We start from the raw sequence: 17,888 nt of genomic DNA, 5'->3' as shown, positions 1-17,888 counted from the left end.
CGGGTTTCCATTTTCTGTTTTCCTCAAGACTCAGCTAAGATCTACATAAACTAGCTGCGCTGACGCCCTCTTATTGTAACACCACTGTCATGCTCTCAGCAGACACCATTTCCTTTCTTCAGGAGACAAGCCCAAACATCTCTTAATCCACCCGTTATTGTAAAACAGGTCCAGAGCATCAATATCAAGAGCAGACAAACTATGAGCTGTCCAATCGCACCTAGTCCTGCCAAAATCTAGAGTATGTCTGCTCTCATGATCCCATTACCATTAAAGACTCAGAAATGAAAACATCTTTCAGTGTCAGGACTCTCTTTGCTAGAGTTGTTGTGATTGGCTTCCAGGATGAGACCAGAATACTTGCCCCTCCCTTTAAAGGCTCGCATCATTATTTCCAAGACCTTTGAGTATGCTTGTAACAAGGCAAAGGAGAAGTAAGTTGCAGATGAAACGAAGGTTGCTTAATGAATTGACCTTAAAACAAACAAATGATCATGGATTATGTGGGTATTGCTCAATGTAATTGCAACGCAGTGGCCATATTGCTCATTCCAACTCCTGACATTTCCGGCAGTGTCAGAGCAAAACCGAGTTCCTGGGGAATTTTTTTTTTAAATCACAGTTGATTTCTCGGTGGTAGGGCACCAACCTCTTTATTCCAAGGCAACGCTGGGTGAACACACTCCTCCAATCGTTCAGTGACCAGCCAAGCACATTCATCCTCTGCCCCATTCAGGGACCTCAATGCAACCACAAACATTTTTTTTTAACGGTAGACTGAGGTGGAGGTCACCATCATGCAATGTGAGAAGAACTCAACCTGTCATTTTTAACTTTGAAGATGGAGGGAGTGGGCCATGAGCTAAGGAATGTGGGCAGCCTCTAGGAGGATAAGGCAAAGAGACAGGTTCTCTTCTAGAGACTCCAGCCAGGAAGGAACGTATTCTTGGTTTTAGCTCAGTGTCAGATGTCTGACCCGTAGAACTGTAAAAGAACACGTATGCTGGTATAAGCCAATAAAGCTGCAGTAATTTGCACAACCTCAATAGATAATGACTACAGGAAGAGTGAGACCAGAGAGCCAACGTTGTCCACTAAAGTTTAAAATAACTGCTTTTTAAAAATCACAAAATATACCCAAATCCACACTGAACGATTAAGGGAAAAGATAAACTCTTCTGCTTGGGATATTTTAGAACAAGATGAAAAGAGGCGAGTATCAATCTTCTAGCACTCGTCTCTAACCAAATTATTGTAATGTCTTTTGCTGTTGTCTTACATAGTATTGCATATTGTTTGTTAAAAAGGTTAAAAATTGCAGAAAAGTGGCAACTTCGAAAGCACACACGCATGCACACACACATGCACACAAACAAAACACCACCCCCCCCAACAAACTCACTGCCATTGTGTTGATGTCAACTCATAGTTGACACCTTCCTCATGCCTCATGTCATGTCTCGTTGTAGTGACACCCCCCCAACCATAAAATTATTTTCATTGCTACATCATCACTGTAATTTTGCCACTGTTATGATTGGGTGACCCCTGTGGAAGGGGTGTACAACCCTCAAAGGGGTCTCAACTCACAGGTTGAGAACCACTGCCCTACAGGGTATGGGTAGAACTGCCCCCTGTGAATTTCTGAGACCATAATTCTTTAGGGGAGTAGAAAGCCTCATCTTTCTCCCACAGAGCTGGCTGGCTGGTGGTGTTGAACTGATGACTTTGTGAAGCACAAACCAATGTACAACCACTAAGCCACTCAGGCTCCTTGAAGGCACAAGCCTCTAATTCTACACCCATTTCCTCCTCAGCTCAAAAACCAGTAAAAACTACTGTTCACAATTAGATGGAAATGAGATCAGGAGTTTCTCTGTGAGCAATATTGCCTAAGCAACTCTGTCCTTCTTTGACAAGGAAACAATATATATGAACCAAGTAAAGAACAGCTAGAACACCAGCCCAGAGCAGTAATTTTTAACTAAGAGAGCAAGTTTGCCACCACCACCCCCAAAAGCCATCTGGCAATGCCTGGAAGCATTCTGTTGCTCAGGGAGGGGTGCCCTTGGCATCTAGGGAGCAGAGGTCAAGAGTTCTCAACATCCAATAATGCACAGGTGAGATATTGAAAAAAAATCTACCTTATGACCCAGCCATCCCTCTACTGTACATATACCCGGTGGAAGCAGTCAATAAAACACAACCAGTCATATGCGCTCCAATGTTTATTGCGGCACAATTCACAATCACAAAGACTTGGAAACAGCCTAAGTTTCCATCGATAGATGAGTGGATTAGCAAACTTTGGCACATACCCACAATGGAGTACTATGCAGCACTGAAAAGCACGGATGAGCATATGAAACACGTTATTTCATGGGAAGAGCTGGAAGGAATTATGTTAAGCGAGGTAAGCCAGACCCAAAGGGACAGGTACAACATGAGTCCCCTGAGGTAAGTACAATCAGCATGACAGAAATAAAAGAATAAACATCCGTCCCACAATAAACGGGGAGAAGCACAGATAGTTGGAGGGAGGGCAGGCCACACTTAGGGAGGTACATGGGAGCCCAGCATAAAGAAGGAGTAGTGGGGCAGGGAGAGGGAGAACTGGGAGGTGGAGAATCCGAGTGGATGGTATGGGGGGGGGGGAACAGGGTACTAACCCACCCGGGGGAGAGTATCGGTTGTGTCCCCACAGAACTGGAACATGCATACGGACCCCACCACGACACACCAAACAAGGAGGGCAATGTAAAGTACGGAGGACTACACAAAGAGGCTGGACCATACGCTGGCCCAATCCAGAATTAGCCCGACTCCCACATTTGAAGGGAATACCACAGAAAATGAAAATAGATAGTCTGGAGTGGGAAAGGAACTGACCCACCACACCACATCCAGAAGAAAGCTGAAACAAAGGAAGGAGAAAGGACGTAGTGGAGTACACCTGGGCCCACCAAGCCCACAGGAAGATAGCCCAGCTCAAAGGGCCCATCATACAGAGAGGACCATACAGCTGGCCACACTGCGAGATGTGACATCCTGCACCAACCCATGGACCTACACCGGACAGCACCTGAGACACAGTGGGGGATGGGCGACTGAGCTGATCCCACCATACTGAGGCAAACACTGGGGGTGTGCAATGGAGCAGCAGGGGAAGCAGAGCAAAGAGATCCCGAGGGAGTATAAAGAATGGACTTTGGGGCCAGGACGTGGCACCACACAAATTTCATCTGGAAAACACTCCTAAAGACCAACAAACAGACCTTGAACTACTAGCATTTTTTTTTTGGCTTTTTGTTTTGTCTTTTTTTTTTTTAACTTGTAAATATTGTACGTTAGTGGCTTTTCTGATTATCAGCGTGTCGGTGTTGCTGCTGTTGGAGCCATGTTCATATGGGCCACTTGGGCGCTGTCAAAGTCATCTGCATTTGTATGCACATATTACTATATCATCAGGTCCGCCTAGACAAGATAGGCTGGACAAACAATGAGAGAAGAAAATAATGGGACCAACGGTCCTGGAGGGACATGAGAACGTGGGAGGTAGGGGAAGGGAGGAGGAATCGGCCAACACAGGGGCAAGGGAACAGCGAGTGGTTCAAAACCAGAGGAGGGAGGGGAGGATTGGTAGGAAGTGACCAAGGGCAAGGTAACTGAGAGGAATTACTGAAACCAGAATGAAGGCTGAACATGGTAGTGGGACGGGAGGAAAGCAAAAGGAAATAGAGGAAAGGAGTAGGAGGCAAAGTGCATACAGAGAAGCCTAAATACAGACATGTACATATGTAAATATATCTATGATTATGGGGGAAATAGACTTATGTGCATATATTTATAGGCTCAGTAGTAGAGTAGCAGATGGACATTGGGCCTCCTCACGCATACTCCCCCAATACAATAGCACCTTGCCCTGCTAAACGGTCATTGCATAATACTCACCTTCCCGACATGATCACTGAAGACAGATGTGTGTGTAAGCAAACGTGGTGAAGAAAGCTGATGGTGCCCGGCTATCAAAAAGATATAGCGTCTGGGGTCTTAAAGGCTTGAAGGCAAACAAGTGGCCATCTAGCTCAGAAGCAACAAAGCCCACAGAGAAGAAGCACACAGCCTAAGCGAATACAAGGTGTTGAATGGACCAGATAGCAGACACCAAGGAACAAAAACAATCATTGTGTGATCACCTTCCTCACATAAACGCTGAAGACAAAGGTGTGCATAAGCAAGTGTAGTGAAGAAGGCTGATGGTGCCTGGCTACTGAGAGATATGGTGTCTGGGGACTTAAAGGCTTGAAAGCAAACAAGCGGCCATCTAGCCCAGAAGCAACAAAGCTCACACAGAAGCAGCACACCAACATGGGTGATCGTGAAGGGCAGAGGAGACCAGGTCTCAAACAACAACAAAGGCGGGGGGTGGGGAGGTGGGAAACACATCACTGTGAATGAGGGGGAGTGAGGGATAGGGACCCAATGCCCATCTGTAGACAGCTGGACATCCCTTGCAGAGGCGTAGTGGGGAGGAGATGACTCACTCGGGGTTCAGTATAGCAACAATGAAACTCAAAACCTTCCTCTAGTTCCTGAACGCTTCCTCCCCTCCCAATTATCATGGTCCCAATTCTACCTTGCGGACCTGGTTATACCAGAGGATGTACAGCGGTGCAGTAGGGATCTGGAGGCACAGGGAATCTAGGACGGACGAACCCTTCAACACCAGCGGTAGGAGTGGCGACACTAGGAGGGAAGGGGGTGTAGAAAGGGAAAACCGATCTTGGAGATCTATGTGTAACCTCCTTTCTGGGAGATGGGCAATGGGAAGGTGGGTGAGGGGAGATGCCGGGGAGTGTAAGATAAGATAAAATAATTATTTATAAACTATTAAGGGACCAGGGGGAAGAGGGGAGCGGGGAGGGAGGGGGAGGGGGAAAAAAAGGAAACCGAGCTGATTCCAGAACCCCAAGTGGAAGGCGAATTTTGAGAATGACGAGTGCAAAGAATGTATAAGGGTGCTTTACTCAATTGATGTATGTATGGATTGTGATAAGAGTTGTATGAGCCCCAATAAAAAGATTAATTAAAAAACAAAAAAAAATCATTTTTATTTTAAAGAAACCACTTGCTAGGGTCCCAGTTCATGGAGACCCATGAGTATCAGAGTAGAACTGTGCTGTAGAGAGATTCCATTGGTTGGTATTTTGGAAGTAGATTGCTAGGCCTTACTTCCAAGATGGCGCTGCATGAACTAGAACCTCTGACCTTTTGTTAGCAGCCTAAAATGGTAAACATTTTACCAACGTTGTTCCATAATGACTAGGGCTGACAGAAGAAAATCCTGGTGTAAGAGGATGCTGGAAAAACTTTTCTTAATAAGAAAACTATATATTTCATTTTGAAATAGACTATAGGAGGCAGATGTCTGCTAATGAGGAATAGATTTTAATCATTGTGGGGGGGAAAGCTATTTATTACTTAGGCAAACAAAATAGGACTACCACCTTCCATGGCTAAAGGTTGTGGGAACCTGCTGACAGCTCATTGGGGGCTGGGAGAGGGGACTGATGAATCAGCTGCTGGCCTGTCTTTCCACCTGAGATTACTACTATAATTTTTTTTACATTTTATTAGGGGCTCATACAACTCTTATCACAATCCATACATATACATACATCAATTGTATAAAGCACATCCGTACATTCTTTGCCCTAATCATTTTCAAAGCATTTGCTCTCCACTTAAGCCCTTTGCATCAGGTCCTCTTTTTTTCCCCCTCCCTCCCCGCTCCCCCCTCCCTCATGAGCCATTGATAATCCACAGATTGTTATTTTGTCAGACCTTGCTCTATCCGGAGTCTCCCTCCCCCCCTTCTCTGCCGCCCATCTCCCAGGGTGGAGGTAACATGTGGATCCTTGTAATTAGTTCCCCCTTTCCAACCCACTCACCCTCCACTCTCCCAGCATCGTCCCTCACACCCCTGGTCCTGAAGGTATCGTCCACCCTGGATTCCCTGTGCCTCTAGCCCCTATATGCACCAGTGTACAACCTCTGCCCTATCCAGTCCTGCAAGGTAGAATTCAGATCATGGTAGTTCCACCTGAGATTAAACAAGCACATTGCCTTCTGCTCCCTGGCAAAAGCTGCAGAAAGCAGCCATCTGCAGACCTATCCGTTACTTCATGTCCCCAGCCTCATCCTCTGTTCCCATCTCTGAATAACTTCACGTTTTAACACTCCTTTACATGGGCTTAGAGAATTGTAAGCTGTCCTTTTGTGTAAGCCTGTCTCTGGTTGTCAGGCGACCTGCAGGCAATGTATTTAAGCCTGCCTTTGATAAAGTTCAAGGCCCTGGAGTGTCTAGTGTTTCAGGACAATGCCCGCCCTCCACCCCATCCCCATCCTTCCTCTTATCTGTAAGTTTTCTCATTACAGACGGAGCCCCTCTCAAGCCTGCTAGTAATATAAGGTAAGAGCGGATGTCTATAGCAGTGTGATACTGGCCTCACCACAGAACGAGAAGGATTCAGACACTGCTGACCAGTCTTTGGCCGGAGATGCGCAAAAAGAATGGAGGCATGGGTGTGGATGAATTCTAAGGGGGGGGGTGTCTTTCTTTAAGGATGGATGACGTCACACTCAAGAAGCTACAAAAGAGAAAACAACAATGCCTCTCCGATAAACCATGGGCGCGATTTCCCCTCTTCCATACCGGCCAGTCCCTAGAATGAAACGAAGCAGGACCGCACCTCAGACGCATGATTCATTCTCAAGTGACTTCTCACAAGTGTCTAAAGCCCCTTAGCATGAGCACAGTGGACAGCACATTCATGCGACCATTTCGCAACCTATAAAACGGGTAAGGGGGTGGGGGGCGGGGGGGGTGTTATGGTCAAAAGAACAAAATAAGAAGCAGTTTCTAGTTGCAGAAGCAATTTAACAAACCAGCCATTTGTAAGCACAAGAAATTAAAAGCTGCCTGCAAATTAACACGGATTGATCCCACTCCCATGTTGCAGGTGGGAATTCCTCTGCTTTAGGGGTGGTGAGGGAGGATGGTAATCAATGTCTAGACACTTGAGACCTAAGGGTCAAGACAGTTCAAAGTTACCTCAGCTTTCTGGGCAGGGTGATGTCATACTGCAGGTCCTTATCTTACATTGCGGGGGTGGGGGGAAACTCTAACCCCAAATTCTCATCCTTAATTGCACAGTGGAACCACATTGGTTTGGCCAGGGGTAGCGAAGCTTTCGGGAATTCCATTTGCCTAGGCTAGGGGGTACTTAGGGCCCCAGTGCTTTGTAAAGCTTCCCTGGAGATTGAAAAATACGGCTGATTCAATACATGCTTCACAGAGACACCCGGGAGTTGCTTTGTAATAAAAGTGAGCAACCGAGACGGTCTGAATGATGGTCTTCGAGGCCCAAATCCTACACACGCCAATTGCATGTCATCTCCCAGAACTTCAGAGAAGATTCTCCAAGGGTTCAAGCTCCTATTCCAGGGCCATGGAATTCCAAAGCACTAGTCTTTGAAAGTTGTGCAGTGGTTTCTGTTGTGCGCTTTAGACTCCCGCAGCCTGGTTGTAGAACCCAGTACCTGTGCTTTGCTGTGCTGCTCTGGGTGAGTCACGTGAGCTCTTGGAACGCGAGTCTGGTCATCAGACACCAGGTGGCAACCACACCTTCCTCTTGGGTTATTCTGAAGGTGAAGTGAAATGAGGCGTGACTGTGTTTACTCCTGTGCTGGCTGTTTTCTGATAGCGGTACGGTGGTTTGAAGGAAGATGGGGTGATGGCGGGCTCACACATTTGGATGAGAGCGGAGTGATTATGATATGACCAAATATTCAGAAGGTACTACTCTGCCCTTAAAGCTATAGGAACGTGATTTAAACCATCACAACAAACCCTGTGGGTTGATTCCATTCTCTCCAATGCCCCAAATCACTAAGCAGAAAACAAGAAACAATAGATAGTCATGTATTGACCTCTACTACCAGCACCGTCATCATTGCAGGTCGTATTGTTGTGTGTCACTGAGTGAATTCTGAGTCATAGGTCCCTGTAAGACAGAGGAGAACTGCCCTATCTGGTTTGCTTGAATGTAATCTTCATGTAAGCGAAGAGTCAGGTGGTTTTTCTCACAGAGTGACTGGTGGGCTCCAATCAACCATCTTTCAATTAGCAGTCAAGTACTTAACCAAATGGGCTACCAGGACTCCTTACGGCCACATTGCGGTAGACGTTAGCGGCTGTTGAGTCAGTTCACAATCCTCGCTACGTCTGAACCCATCGCGTCAGCCACTGTGCCAATCCCGCTCATTGAAGATCTTCCTCTCTGTCGCTGACCCTCTGCTTGACCAAGCAGGACGGCTTTCTCCAGGGTGTGCGTCCTCCTCTGACCTGTCCGAATATGTACTTTGTGGTGAGTCATCATCCTCACTTCTAAGAGACATCTGGGCCGTACTTCTGCCATTGCAGATTTGGTCATTCCTCTGGCCGTCCATGATATATTTAATATTCTTTGCCAACTGTCAAAGGCATCAATCTGTCTCCTGTCTTCCGTATTCATTGTGCAGCTTTGGCATGCATATGAAGCAAGTGAAAACCCTATGGCTTGAGCCACAGACACACTTTGCTCCTTAAAATGGCATCTGTTTGTTTGTTGTTGTTTAACATTTTAATGAGGTCTTTTGCAGATTCGCTCAATTCAGTATATTGACTTTTCAAGTGCCGTTTCCATAAGTATCGACCGTAGACCCAAAGAACATTAATTTCTTGGCAACTTCAATCTTTTCTCCATTTATCATGATGTTGTTTTGGGGTCCCGTTGTCAAATCTTTCTTTATGTTGAGGTATCACCCACACTGAACAACTATAATCTTTGGTTTTTATCAGCGAGTGTTCAGGTCTTCCATTTTACCAAGTAAGGTGGCATCAGCATATCACAAGTTGTGAATGCCACCCTTACCACTATGGAAATACCCTCATTGGACGCATTTCATCATAAAAGTAATTGAACAGCACTTGCTAACAATCAAAGAAAGCGGATGGTGAGAAAGTAGGAGAAAAGGACAAACAAATCAAAGAGAAGACACAGAGCACTATCTTGGGGTCAGCTTTCAACTTAAGTGACAATGGCACGATCATATTATAATCGGCCTCCTACAGGGGCTCTAAAGAGTCACAAGATTAATCCCTCTGGGGTAGCTGGGAGACAGCTGGCAGGGCCAGCAGCAACACAATACACGTTTCTCTGTAATCCATGAAAAAGGTTAGGATCTCCTCAAGACTCCACTAAGTGGTGGAACACAGGTGCTTCCAAAAGTGCACGGAAAAGATCACGGGATTTTGCTATGAACGTTCTGAAGTCTCCTTGTATAGGTAGCGCATGGTGCGATACATTACAGGCATTCAACACTGCGACCGCTCCCAACGTGCGCGTGAGAAACCGTCATGTCAACAGGGCACAACTGCTTCAGGGACGATGACAGGTTTCTGAAAAGCCAGGTGCATGAAGCGCTTTTACAAGTTGCAGCATCTGGAGCAATTTAACAAAGTCAGAGACAATGCTACCTAAATAACTCCAGAGCATGTGATTTTATTTTCAAGGATATTTAAACATGTCTTCCATTTCCACATGTTCTTCTGAAAACTGTTTGTTTGCTTGAACTTCAAGAAGGCCATCATTATTACCCAACGTTGACCCATGGGTGCTCACGGCCGGCAGCTTGCCACGCAAACACCAGTCATGAAGATTGAGTGTGCACGCGGGGAACCAAAGAACAAACAAAAACAAAACACAGGCCATGAATAAGCAGATCCTCTACTGCAAAAGGGATGTTCGCTACGGGGAGAGCCCGATGGCACAAGACAGCTGTGGTGCTGCGAGCAAGGTGCCCTGGATTCGGGCGGCAGAACTCCAGTGGGAAGAGCTTTCCAACATTAAGTAGCAGCCTCTTTAATGAGAGCAGGGGTTTAGCACAGGCCTGGGAGACCAGGAACAGGGAAAGGATTCCTGCATGGGACATCAGAATGGGCAGACTAAACGAGGTAAGTCCAGTCCTGAAGTGGAAAAGTCCAAGTCTGCAAAGGCCAGCCAGGTCACCTTAATGAATTAAGCAGGTGCATGTAACAGAAGAGAGTGGTAGGGTCTGCAGGATAGAGGAGCATCTAACTGCTGGCTACTGGCCTGTCAGGAAAACAGCAACTTGTGACTAGATCTTCTGATGCTCTGTTTCCAGGGGGAACTGGAAAGTCATGTTTGTATGTCACACTGACTAAACTTTAAAGGATAACAAGCCGAGATTATAGAACATGAGTCACACAAAACAGACTTGTGACCTACCAAGAGAGACTGTGACCTCTTTAAAGAATGCCCCTGTGTTAGTCCGGGTAGAAGAGTGAAACAAATTCATAGACACACATATGTGTATAAGAAAGAATTTTATATACAAGAGCAGGTGAATATTGAGAAAACGTCCCAGCCCCGTTCAGATCACGTCCAATGTTAGCCCATATGTCTGAAACCAATCTACAAAGTCCTCTTCAGACTCATGAAATACATGCCAAATGCAGGAGGATCACAGGCCAGTGGGTTGGAAATCTGCATTGTAAGCATCTCAGCACTGGCAGGGGTCTCTACGTGGCTTCTCTGGCTCCAGAGGTCTGGTTGCTTCAGGTCCATGCGGCTTCTCCAGCTCCCAGGGCACAGCGCCATATGTCTTGTCAGTAGAGATCTCTCAGGGAATGAGCAGAGAGTGTGTCTTTCCTGCCCCCAAGCAGGAATTACAGGAATTCCCAGAATCCTCAGGGGAAGGCCATGCCCACACAGAGGCCTCATTGGCTATATAATGGTTGACAGACTAGACTCCATGCCTTCACTCTTAATCCAATCAAGACCAAATTGACATCAAATTATGTAATTATCACAGCTCCCAATCTCTTCATGATGGTAGTTATTACAAAAAAAATTAATGGCTGAATAAAAACCCAGGTGGGTCCTGGAATAACTCTCTTTAGTGAGATCTGAATCACCAGACAGGCCAAGTTGAACTGTATTCACACTGATGAAGAAATAAAGATGCATATTATTGGAAAGAAGAGAACCCAGAGGCACCAAGTGACAGAGAACTGAATATGCCACTGCCCACAATATGAATGAGGAAAGGCCTCTGCTTTCTTCTACGCAGTTGCATTTACTTCTAGTAAGTTCTGTCTAAGTGAGGCAGGAAAGAGGGACAGGGTTGCCTCAGTGTCGCCATACTTGTTCTGTCCCTTAGAAGGTCATGCCTACTCTAGTACGTAAACAACTCAGAAACTCTCCCTCGACTACTTAAAATGGGATTAACTGGGGATAATCCCAGAGTTTCCTCTCACGGAAAATACATCATTAAGAGATACAAATCTAGTCCAGCCTGGCTCATGGCCCTATCCATAAATTCCACTGCCATGATGAATTTCAGTTACCAATAGATCTTTGCACTAAAAGATAATCTGTGTACAGCCATATTAACAACAAAAATCCCTGTGTTTTATATATATATATATAATCATATTATAATTATAATTCTCCATGTCTGATATTCTGTTTGAATTTTTCCTGGACACATTCAACTTTCAAAAGTAAGACAGTCATCATGTTTGCATTATTTTCACTCCTTTCGATGATGGTGTTGTTTTACTGATGACTCTTAGGTAGCCTTTTTCAATACCTTCAAACACAGCAAAATATTTCATAGCAATGTAATGGATCATACTGATTGAAAAGTATGAAAGAAGCAAAAGGATATTAGAATCTATTAACAGAGCCTGTGAAAACGAAACCCAGGGAATTCAAAGTAATATAATATTAGCAAATAATAACAGAAATCTTACACTGTTCTAAAAGCTTCTCTGACTGTACAAGATGAGGAGCCGAGATGGAATCTCCATTTGCTATATGGGAAATTTGAGACAGCGAAGCAGTACGCAACTGCTTCCTCTACCTCCCCACATAGTACTTCCATGTACTGCTGTCACCCATCACTAACTGGAGTTAATGGTCTTAAGAACCCTTCTCTCCCCTATAACCTATCCAGTTCCCACACGCCACCCAGAATCATCTCTTCAAAAGGCAAACCATGGCATGTCACGGCCCTGCTTGCATCCTGCCTGTGGCTTCCCATGGCACTCAGGACTCAACATGAGGCTTCGTGAGACCTGGCTCCCCAAGCTCTGCAACTCTCACTTCTTCTGAAGGTCATTGAGCACATTGTGTTATTTTTCTGAGGAATTATGTGCTGCTGGTTCCCTTTGCGCCCTTCTTCCTGGGGTGTGTGATCCTCTGGACCACTCGCCATGGCTCGACAAACTCCCGCCAAATACTGGCAGAGACCGTGCAACTGAGATGCTTATGGCACGCCATGGGGATCTGATCGCTTGCTAAGCATGTCAATAAGGTGTGTGGTACTTTTGCAAAAGTAGAACCCTAGCTAGGGGGTTGGTCGGTTTTTACCATATCATTAGGCTACAAATGAGCCATGCCAGAGACGGTGAGGAAGAGACCACTAGCACCGAGAAAGAAGAGCCAGAAGTGGGGTATGCTCTTTTGGCTCCAAGATTCCTGTGCTGAGTACCTCTCAGCCCCAGGAGATGGAGACAGAGGGAGACAAACAGAGCGAGAGTGAGAGGAAGAGAGAGAGCTCTGTACCTCCAGGAATGGTGAGGAGCAGTAGCAGAGGCAGCGGAACTGGGCTTCCTGGCCCATGGAGTAGGGGAGTTGGGGTCCTTGAGGAAGGAGGCTTCCTGGTGGAGTAGGTCACCAACGGGCATTTATTAGTGAAGGTAGAGGAGCTTTGTCACACTTGCCCAAGCAGGGTAGAGGCTAGGTCAAGGGATAGAGAGGCCAGAGAAAGGTCTGCATGCTGGCATGCCTAAGAAGAGGCTGTCCTGAGTAAATAGCAACCGTGATTCTGTCTGGTTCCTCCCTAATAAATCCCATCATCTGAGCACAGTCTATGAATTCGGCATCACCATTGCGACGCATTTTGGAACCCAGCAGAGAAGTAGAGTGCTGTTGGCAGGTCCATGGGTATCAGAGTTTGGTAAAAAGCTCGGGAGAGAGGTGTGTCTGACCTCTGCTTCATAGGAATTAACTTTGGGCTGTTGATCTTGATTCACCTTCCCTATTGTGAGGTTAAAGGTGGTCAAATGCCCACCCCACCACCACACCATTTTTACAGGGTCTTATTTCAATGCTGTGGCTTCAGAGAAAACTCTCCTCTAAACTCAAGCAACCCAAGAAGCCTGCCCCTTCCACCTGTCCTTCCTAGACACAGGGCCTTCTCAGCATGCTCCCACAGCCCTGCCTCGCTGACTTCCCAGCAGCCGGCACTGCCTGCACTGACTTTGCTCAGTCCACAGCTACTAGTGTGACCTTCGCGGCAGAGTGCCTCTGTTGTACCCACTGACCTACGAACAGTGTCTGGCAAACAGCAGAGGCTCAACCAATATTTACTGAAATGAAGAATAAACCAAGCTTGTGCTAGAAATCGCAGAGCCAATGAAATCTGGGTCTATTTTTATAGTACGCTTTCCCCCTCTCTTTTTTTTTTAAAATCATTTTGGGGGAGGGTGTCTGACAGCTCTCATAACACTCCATGCATCAATTGTATCAGCGTATCTGTACATATGTTGCCATCATCATTTCCAAAACATTTTCTACTTGAGCCCTTGATATAAGCTCCTCTTTATTCCCCTCTCTCCCCTACCTTCCCACTCTCCTGAATCCTTGATCAATTATATATTATTATTATTTCATATCTTATACTGTCCGTTGTCTCCCTTCACCCACATATCTGTTACTTGTCCCCTTGGGGGGGGCTATATATCCAACCTCGTGATGGGTTCCCCCTTTTTCCCCCTGTCCCCTCCCCAGCCACTCCCCTCTCCTTATGATATCACTACTCCCACTACTATTCCTGAGGGGGTAGCTGTCCTGAATTCCATGTGCCGAGAGCTCAGATCTGTATCAATGTTCTCTGGTCTAGCCAGATTTGTAAGGTAGATTGGGTCCTGGTAGTGGGGGAGGAAGCATTCCAGAGCTAAAGAAATGATGCATGTTTCATCGGTGCTCTACTGCACCTGTTGTTTTTTAAAAAAAAACAAATGACTAGGCCTCTATTCATGAGTCGGTTTGTGTCTGTGTGCTACGAGTCATAAATGCAAATAGGAGCAAATGGCCGTCAGGGTGCAGAACAAGTGACTGGCATCACAGAGAAGGCCAGGAGAATGGGCTGGGTATCACCTCAAACCACAAAGCTGCCCTGAGATTCTGGAACTAAATGAGTCTCTGTTATTTCTATTTACACAGTACTTTCGCTGCAGGGGCTTTACTACTGGATACATTTTTTTATAATCATTTTAAGGGGTCCATAGGACTCATTTTCTTGGGGTCTTTTAAAGAAAGACATTTGAAGACATAAATAGCTTCCTTTCCAAGAAATATCAGTCTTCTAGGTCCCAGGGTGGTGCCAACAGTTTGTACTCAGCTAAGTAAGTATTAGACTGTAAACACAAGGTCAGTGGTTCAAGCCTACCAGCCAGTTCCTCGGGCGAAAGATGAAGTTGTCTGCTGCTGTAAAGATTTAGAGCAGCGGTTCTCAACCTGTGGGTCGTGACCCCTCTGGGGGGGCCGAATGACCCTTTCACAGGGGTTGCCTGATTCATAACCATAGCAAAATGGCAGTGAAGTAGCAACAAAAATAACTTTATGATTGGGGGTCACCACAACATGAGGAACTGTATTAAAGGGTCACGGCATTAGGAAGGTTGAGAATCACTGATTTAGAGCCTTGAAAACCCTGTGTAGGTGTAGGGTCTCTATGCGTTGGAACTCACTGGATGGCAGGGAGCTTGGGCTTTGTATTTACTTTTGGTTTTGATTTACCCCCTCAAAAGGCACCTGAGAGGACAATGCTCATGATCGGCTTCTGAAAGGTCTCATTCTTGGTCATTCTATAGAAGAGTTAGACTCTGCATGAACGTTAGGCACCAGGACTTGGGAATGACTCAATAGGAGCTAACAGCAGGAGCCCAAAGGTTGGTGGTAAAACACATCCCGGGTAAGTTGCTTCTGAAAAAGTGATAGCCAAGAGTCCCCTATGGAGCTGTGCTAATTTGGACCATGTCAGGTTGGTCAGAAGTCTGAATTGGCACAGTGGCTACTGCTTTGCTGCTTTGAGTTGTGTGTGTGTGTGTGTGTGTGTGTGTGTAGGGGGTGACTTTAGGGAAGAGACCGTGAATTAAAGGTGACCCCTAAATTCTAACTGATATTCTCAGGCCTCCCATTCTAGTTTCTCAAGAAGCTAGTTGGCACTTTGCTGAAAGCTCTATGCAGAGAGAGCCTGAGAAGGGAGGGTAATTTGTATCCCGCCGCACGCATCACTGGGTGAAAGCCAAAAAACCAAGCTCACTGCCACTGAGTGGGTACCGACTCATAGCCACTCTGCAGCATAGGCTAGAACTGCTCCTTGTGGGTTTCTTGAAGAGAAGCAGCTGGAGGGGGGGGGGTGTTGAGATGCTGCCTTTGGCAGCCCAGGGCCCCTTAAACTGGGTGAAGGACTGTGGTTCGGTGTGGACAGGCTCCCACTGTCAGGTGCAGAGCCCAGCCGTCTAGTAGAAAGGAAAAAGGCATCAGCTGCCCAGGGTGCTATTAGAGCAGTGGTTCTCAACCTGTGGGTCGCGACCCCTTTGGGGGTTGAATGACCCTTTCACAGGGGTCGCCCGATTCATAACAATAACAAAATGACAGTGATGAAATAGCAACGGAAATAATTTTATGATGGGGGGGTCACCACCACATGAGGCACTGTATGAAAGGGTCACAGCATTAGGAAGATTGAGAACAACTGTGCTAGAGGGACACGCCCTAGGGAGCCGGGCGAGCCCATTCATACCTCAGATGAGATTCCTCATCTGTAAAATGAGTGGCTGAACTGGATCAACATCCTTTCACACTCTTCGGCTGCTTCATTCTCAGCGGTTCCCCTGACAGTGACATCTGTGGTGCACGCTCTGACTAGAGAGGGCCCGATTCAATGTGGAGTGTCACCACACAGACCCTAGAAGTTCCTCCAACACAGATGTCTGTTGGGCAGGAACCCTCAGTGAGGGGGCACAGGAAACTGCATGCCAGCAGACTCTGGCAGCTCAGAGCTGGATGGGTACCTCCGTGCTTCTAGTGGGTCAGACCAATCCTGGGTGGTCTGATCCCTAAATGAGTCCAAGATTTGGTCCTGAGCATCTTCCTCTTTCTGCAGACCAGCGCTGCCATGGACAGGAACACTCAGCTGCCATGGAGTTGACTGACACTCGATGGCCCCTTGGACAATGGAATGAAGCGATGCCCCATCTCAGGTCAGAGGGACCGCATTCCCTTGTAACCCGCGGGGTCTTCTTTAGCTAATTTTCAGAAGTTGATCACCAGGCCTTTCTTCCTAGTTTGCTTTTGGTCTGCAATCTCTCCACTAGGTATGATCCAGCTGATAAGTGAATTACCAATGACACAGTGTATCATGGAAGCACACAAGCCACCCCAGAGCAGCAGGTGGAAAACCACCTGAGGGCAGATATTCTCTCGGTCTTACTCATACTGGGCATTCCCAGCTCAAGATTCTCATTTGGGTCAAAGGTAACTTGTGAAAGACTGACTTGAAAACGCTCTCACACCTGAACTGCTGTATCCTTAAAAGAAATCATACTCCCTGGGGGGACTTTTCTGTCCTGGTGAAGACCGATACATCGAATTTCCCCTCTCAGTACCTAATTCTTGGGTTAAAAGCAAACAAATAAACAAAACTCTTTGCCATGGTGTCTACTCACAGCAGAGTAGAAGTGCCCATCGGGCTTCCAGAGCTGTGAATCTTCACATAGGGAGAAGAGAGGTGGCTACAAAGTGTGCCTCATTCTCCCACAGCAGAGGACCGGCGAGTTCCCAATGGGAACTCAGTGGGCTCAGCCAGGAAGCCAGGCACGGAGCCACCACAAAACCAAGGTTACTCATTCTGTGATGTCTCTGAAAAAAGGACTTGGGATCGACATATAACCCCCTCCCTGGGAGACAACAGCAGAGAAATGGGTGATGGGAGACTTCTGACAGTGTAAGATGTGACAAAATAACAATAATTTATAAATTATCAAGGGGTCAATGGGGGAGGGCAGAGCGAGTAGGTAGGGGAGAAATGAGCTGATACCAAGGGCTCAAGTAGAAAGCAAACGTTTTGAGAATGATGAAGGAAACAAATGTAAAACAGTGCTTGACACAACGGATGTGTGGATCGATTGTGATAAGAGTTGTAAGAGCCCCCAATAAAATGATTAAAAACAAAAATAACCCCAAAACAAATGTACAAATGTGCTTGACACGATGTATATATGTATGTGTTGTGATAAGAGCTGTATGAGCCCCCAATACAATTATTAAAAAAAAAAAATTTAAAGGGCTTGGGAGAACTGGGTCGCAGTTCCTTCCTCCGGCGAAGACTTTTGAACTATTCCCTGGGGCCGCAGGGTCTGCAAGCCCAGGATCAGCCCATATCCTCCCCAGCGCGTCTTCGCTCCAGTGCGGTGGCAATTCTCCCGGAGCCCACCAGCACCTTCCCGGAGGCTCCTGGCTCGCCCCAGGGTCCCTCCTTACCGGAGCGCTGCCGTTCGCTGAGCCCGGGTCTCTGGGGCACCTTCGTCTCCGCACCAACGCCGCCCCAGCGCACCAAAGCCCACTGCTCCTCGCCGCCGCCGCAGGGTGTCCTGTCCCGCAGCTGGGAGAGCGGCGGGCGGCTTCGCTGCGGGATGGGTTTCCGCTCCGCCGGCCCCGCGCGCGGCCTTTATCTGCCCGACCTTGACC

At 46.8% G+C, this 17,888-nt stretch overlaps 1 protein-coding gene across 2 annotated transcripts in view; it reads right to left on the bottom strand.

The window, feature by feature from the left end:
- PLA2G7 (phospholipase A2 group VII) overlaps positions 1 to 17,888 on the bottom strand; it is a 48,187-nt gene extending 30,299 nt beyond the window's left edge. For both annotated transcript variants that reach the window (XM_075555000.1, XM_075555001.1), the window contains exon 1: positions 17,682 to 17,888. The gene's annotated coding sequence lies outside the window, so the exon portion shown is untranslated. The remainder of the gene's footprint in view (positions 1 to 17,681) is intronic.

This window comes from Tenrec ecaudatus, chromosome 7, assembly GCF_050624435.1.
Source record: "Tenrec ecaudatus isolate mTenEca1 chromosome 7, mTenEca1.hap1, whole genome shotgun sequence".
NCBI classification, from domain to species: domain Eukaryota; kingdom Metazoa; phylum Chordata; class Mammalia; order Afrosoricida; family Tenrecidae; genus Tenrec; species Tenrec ecaudatus.
Note: the sequence above shows the minus strand (reverse complement) of the source record. Positions and strands in the feature narration are given on the sequence as shown.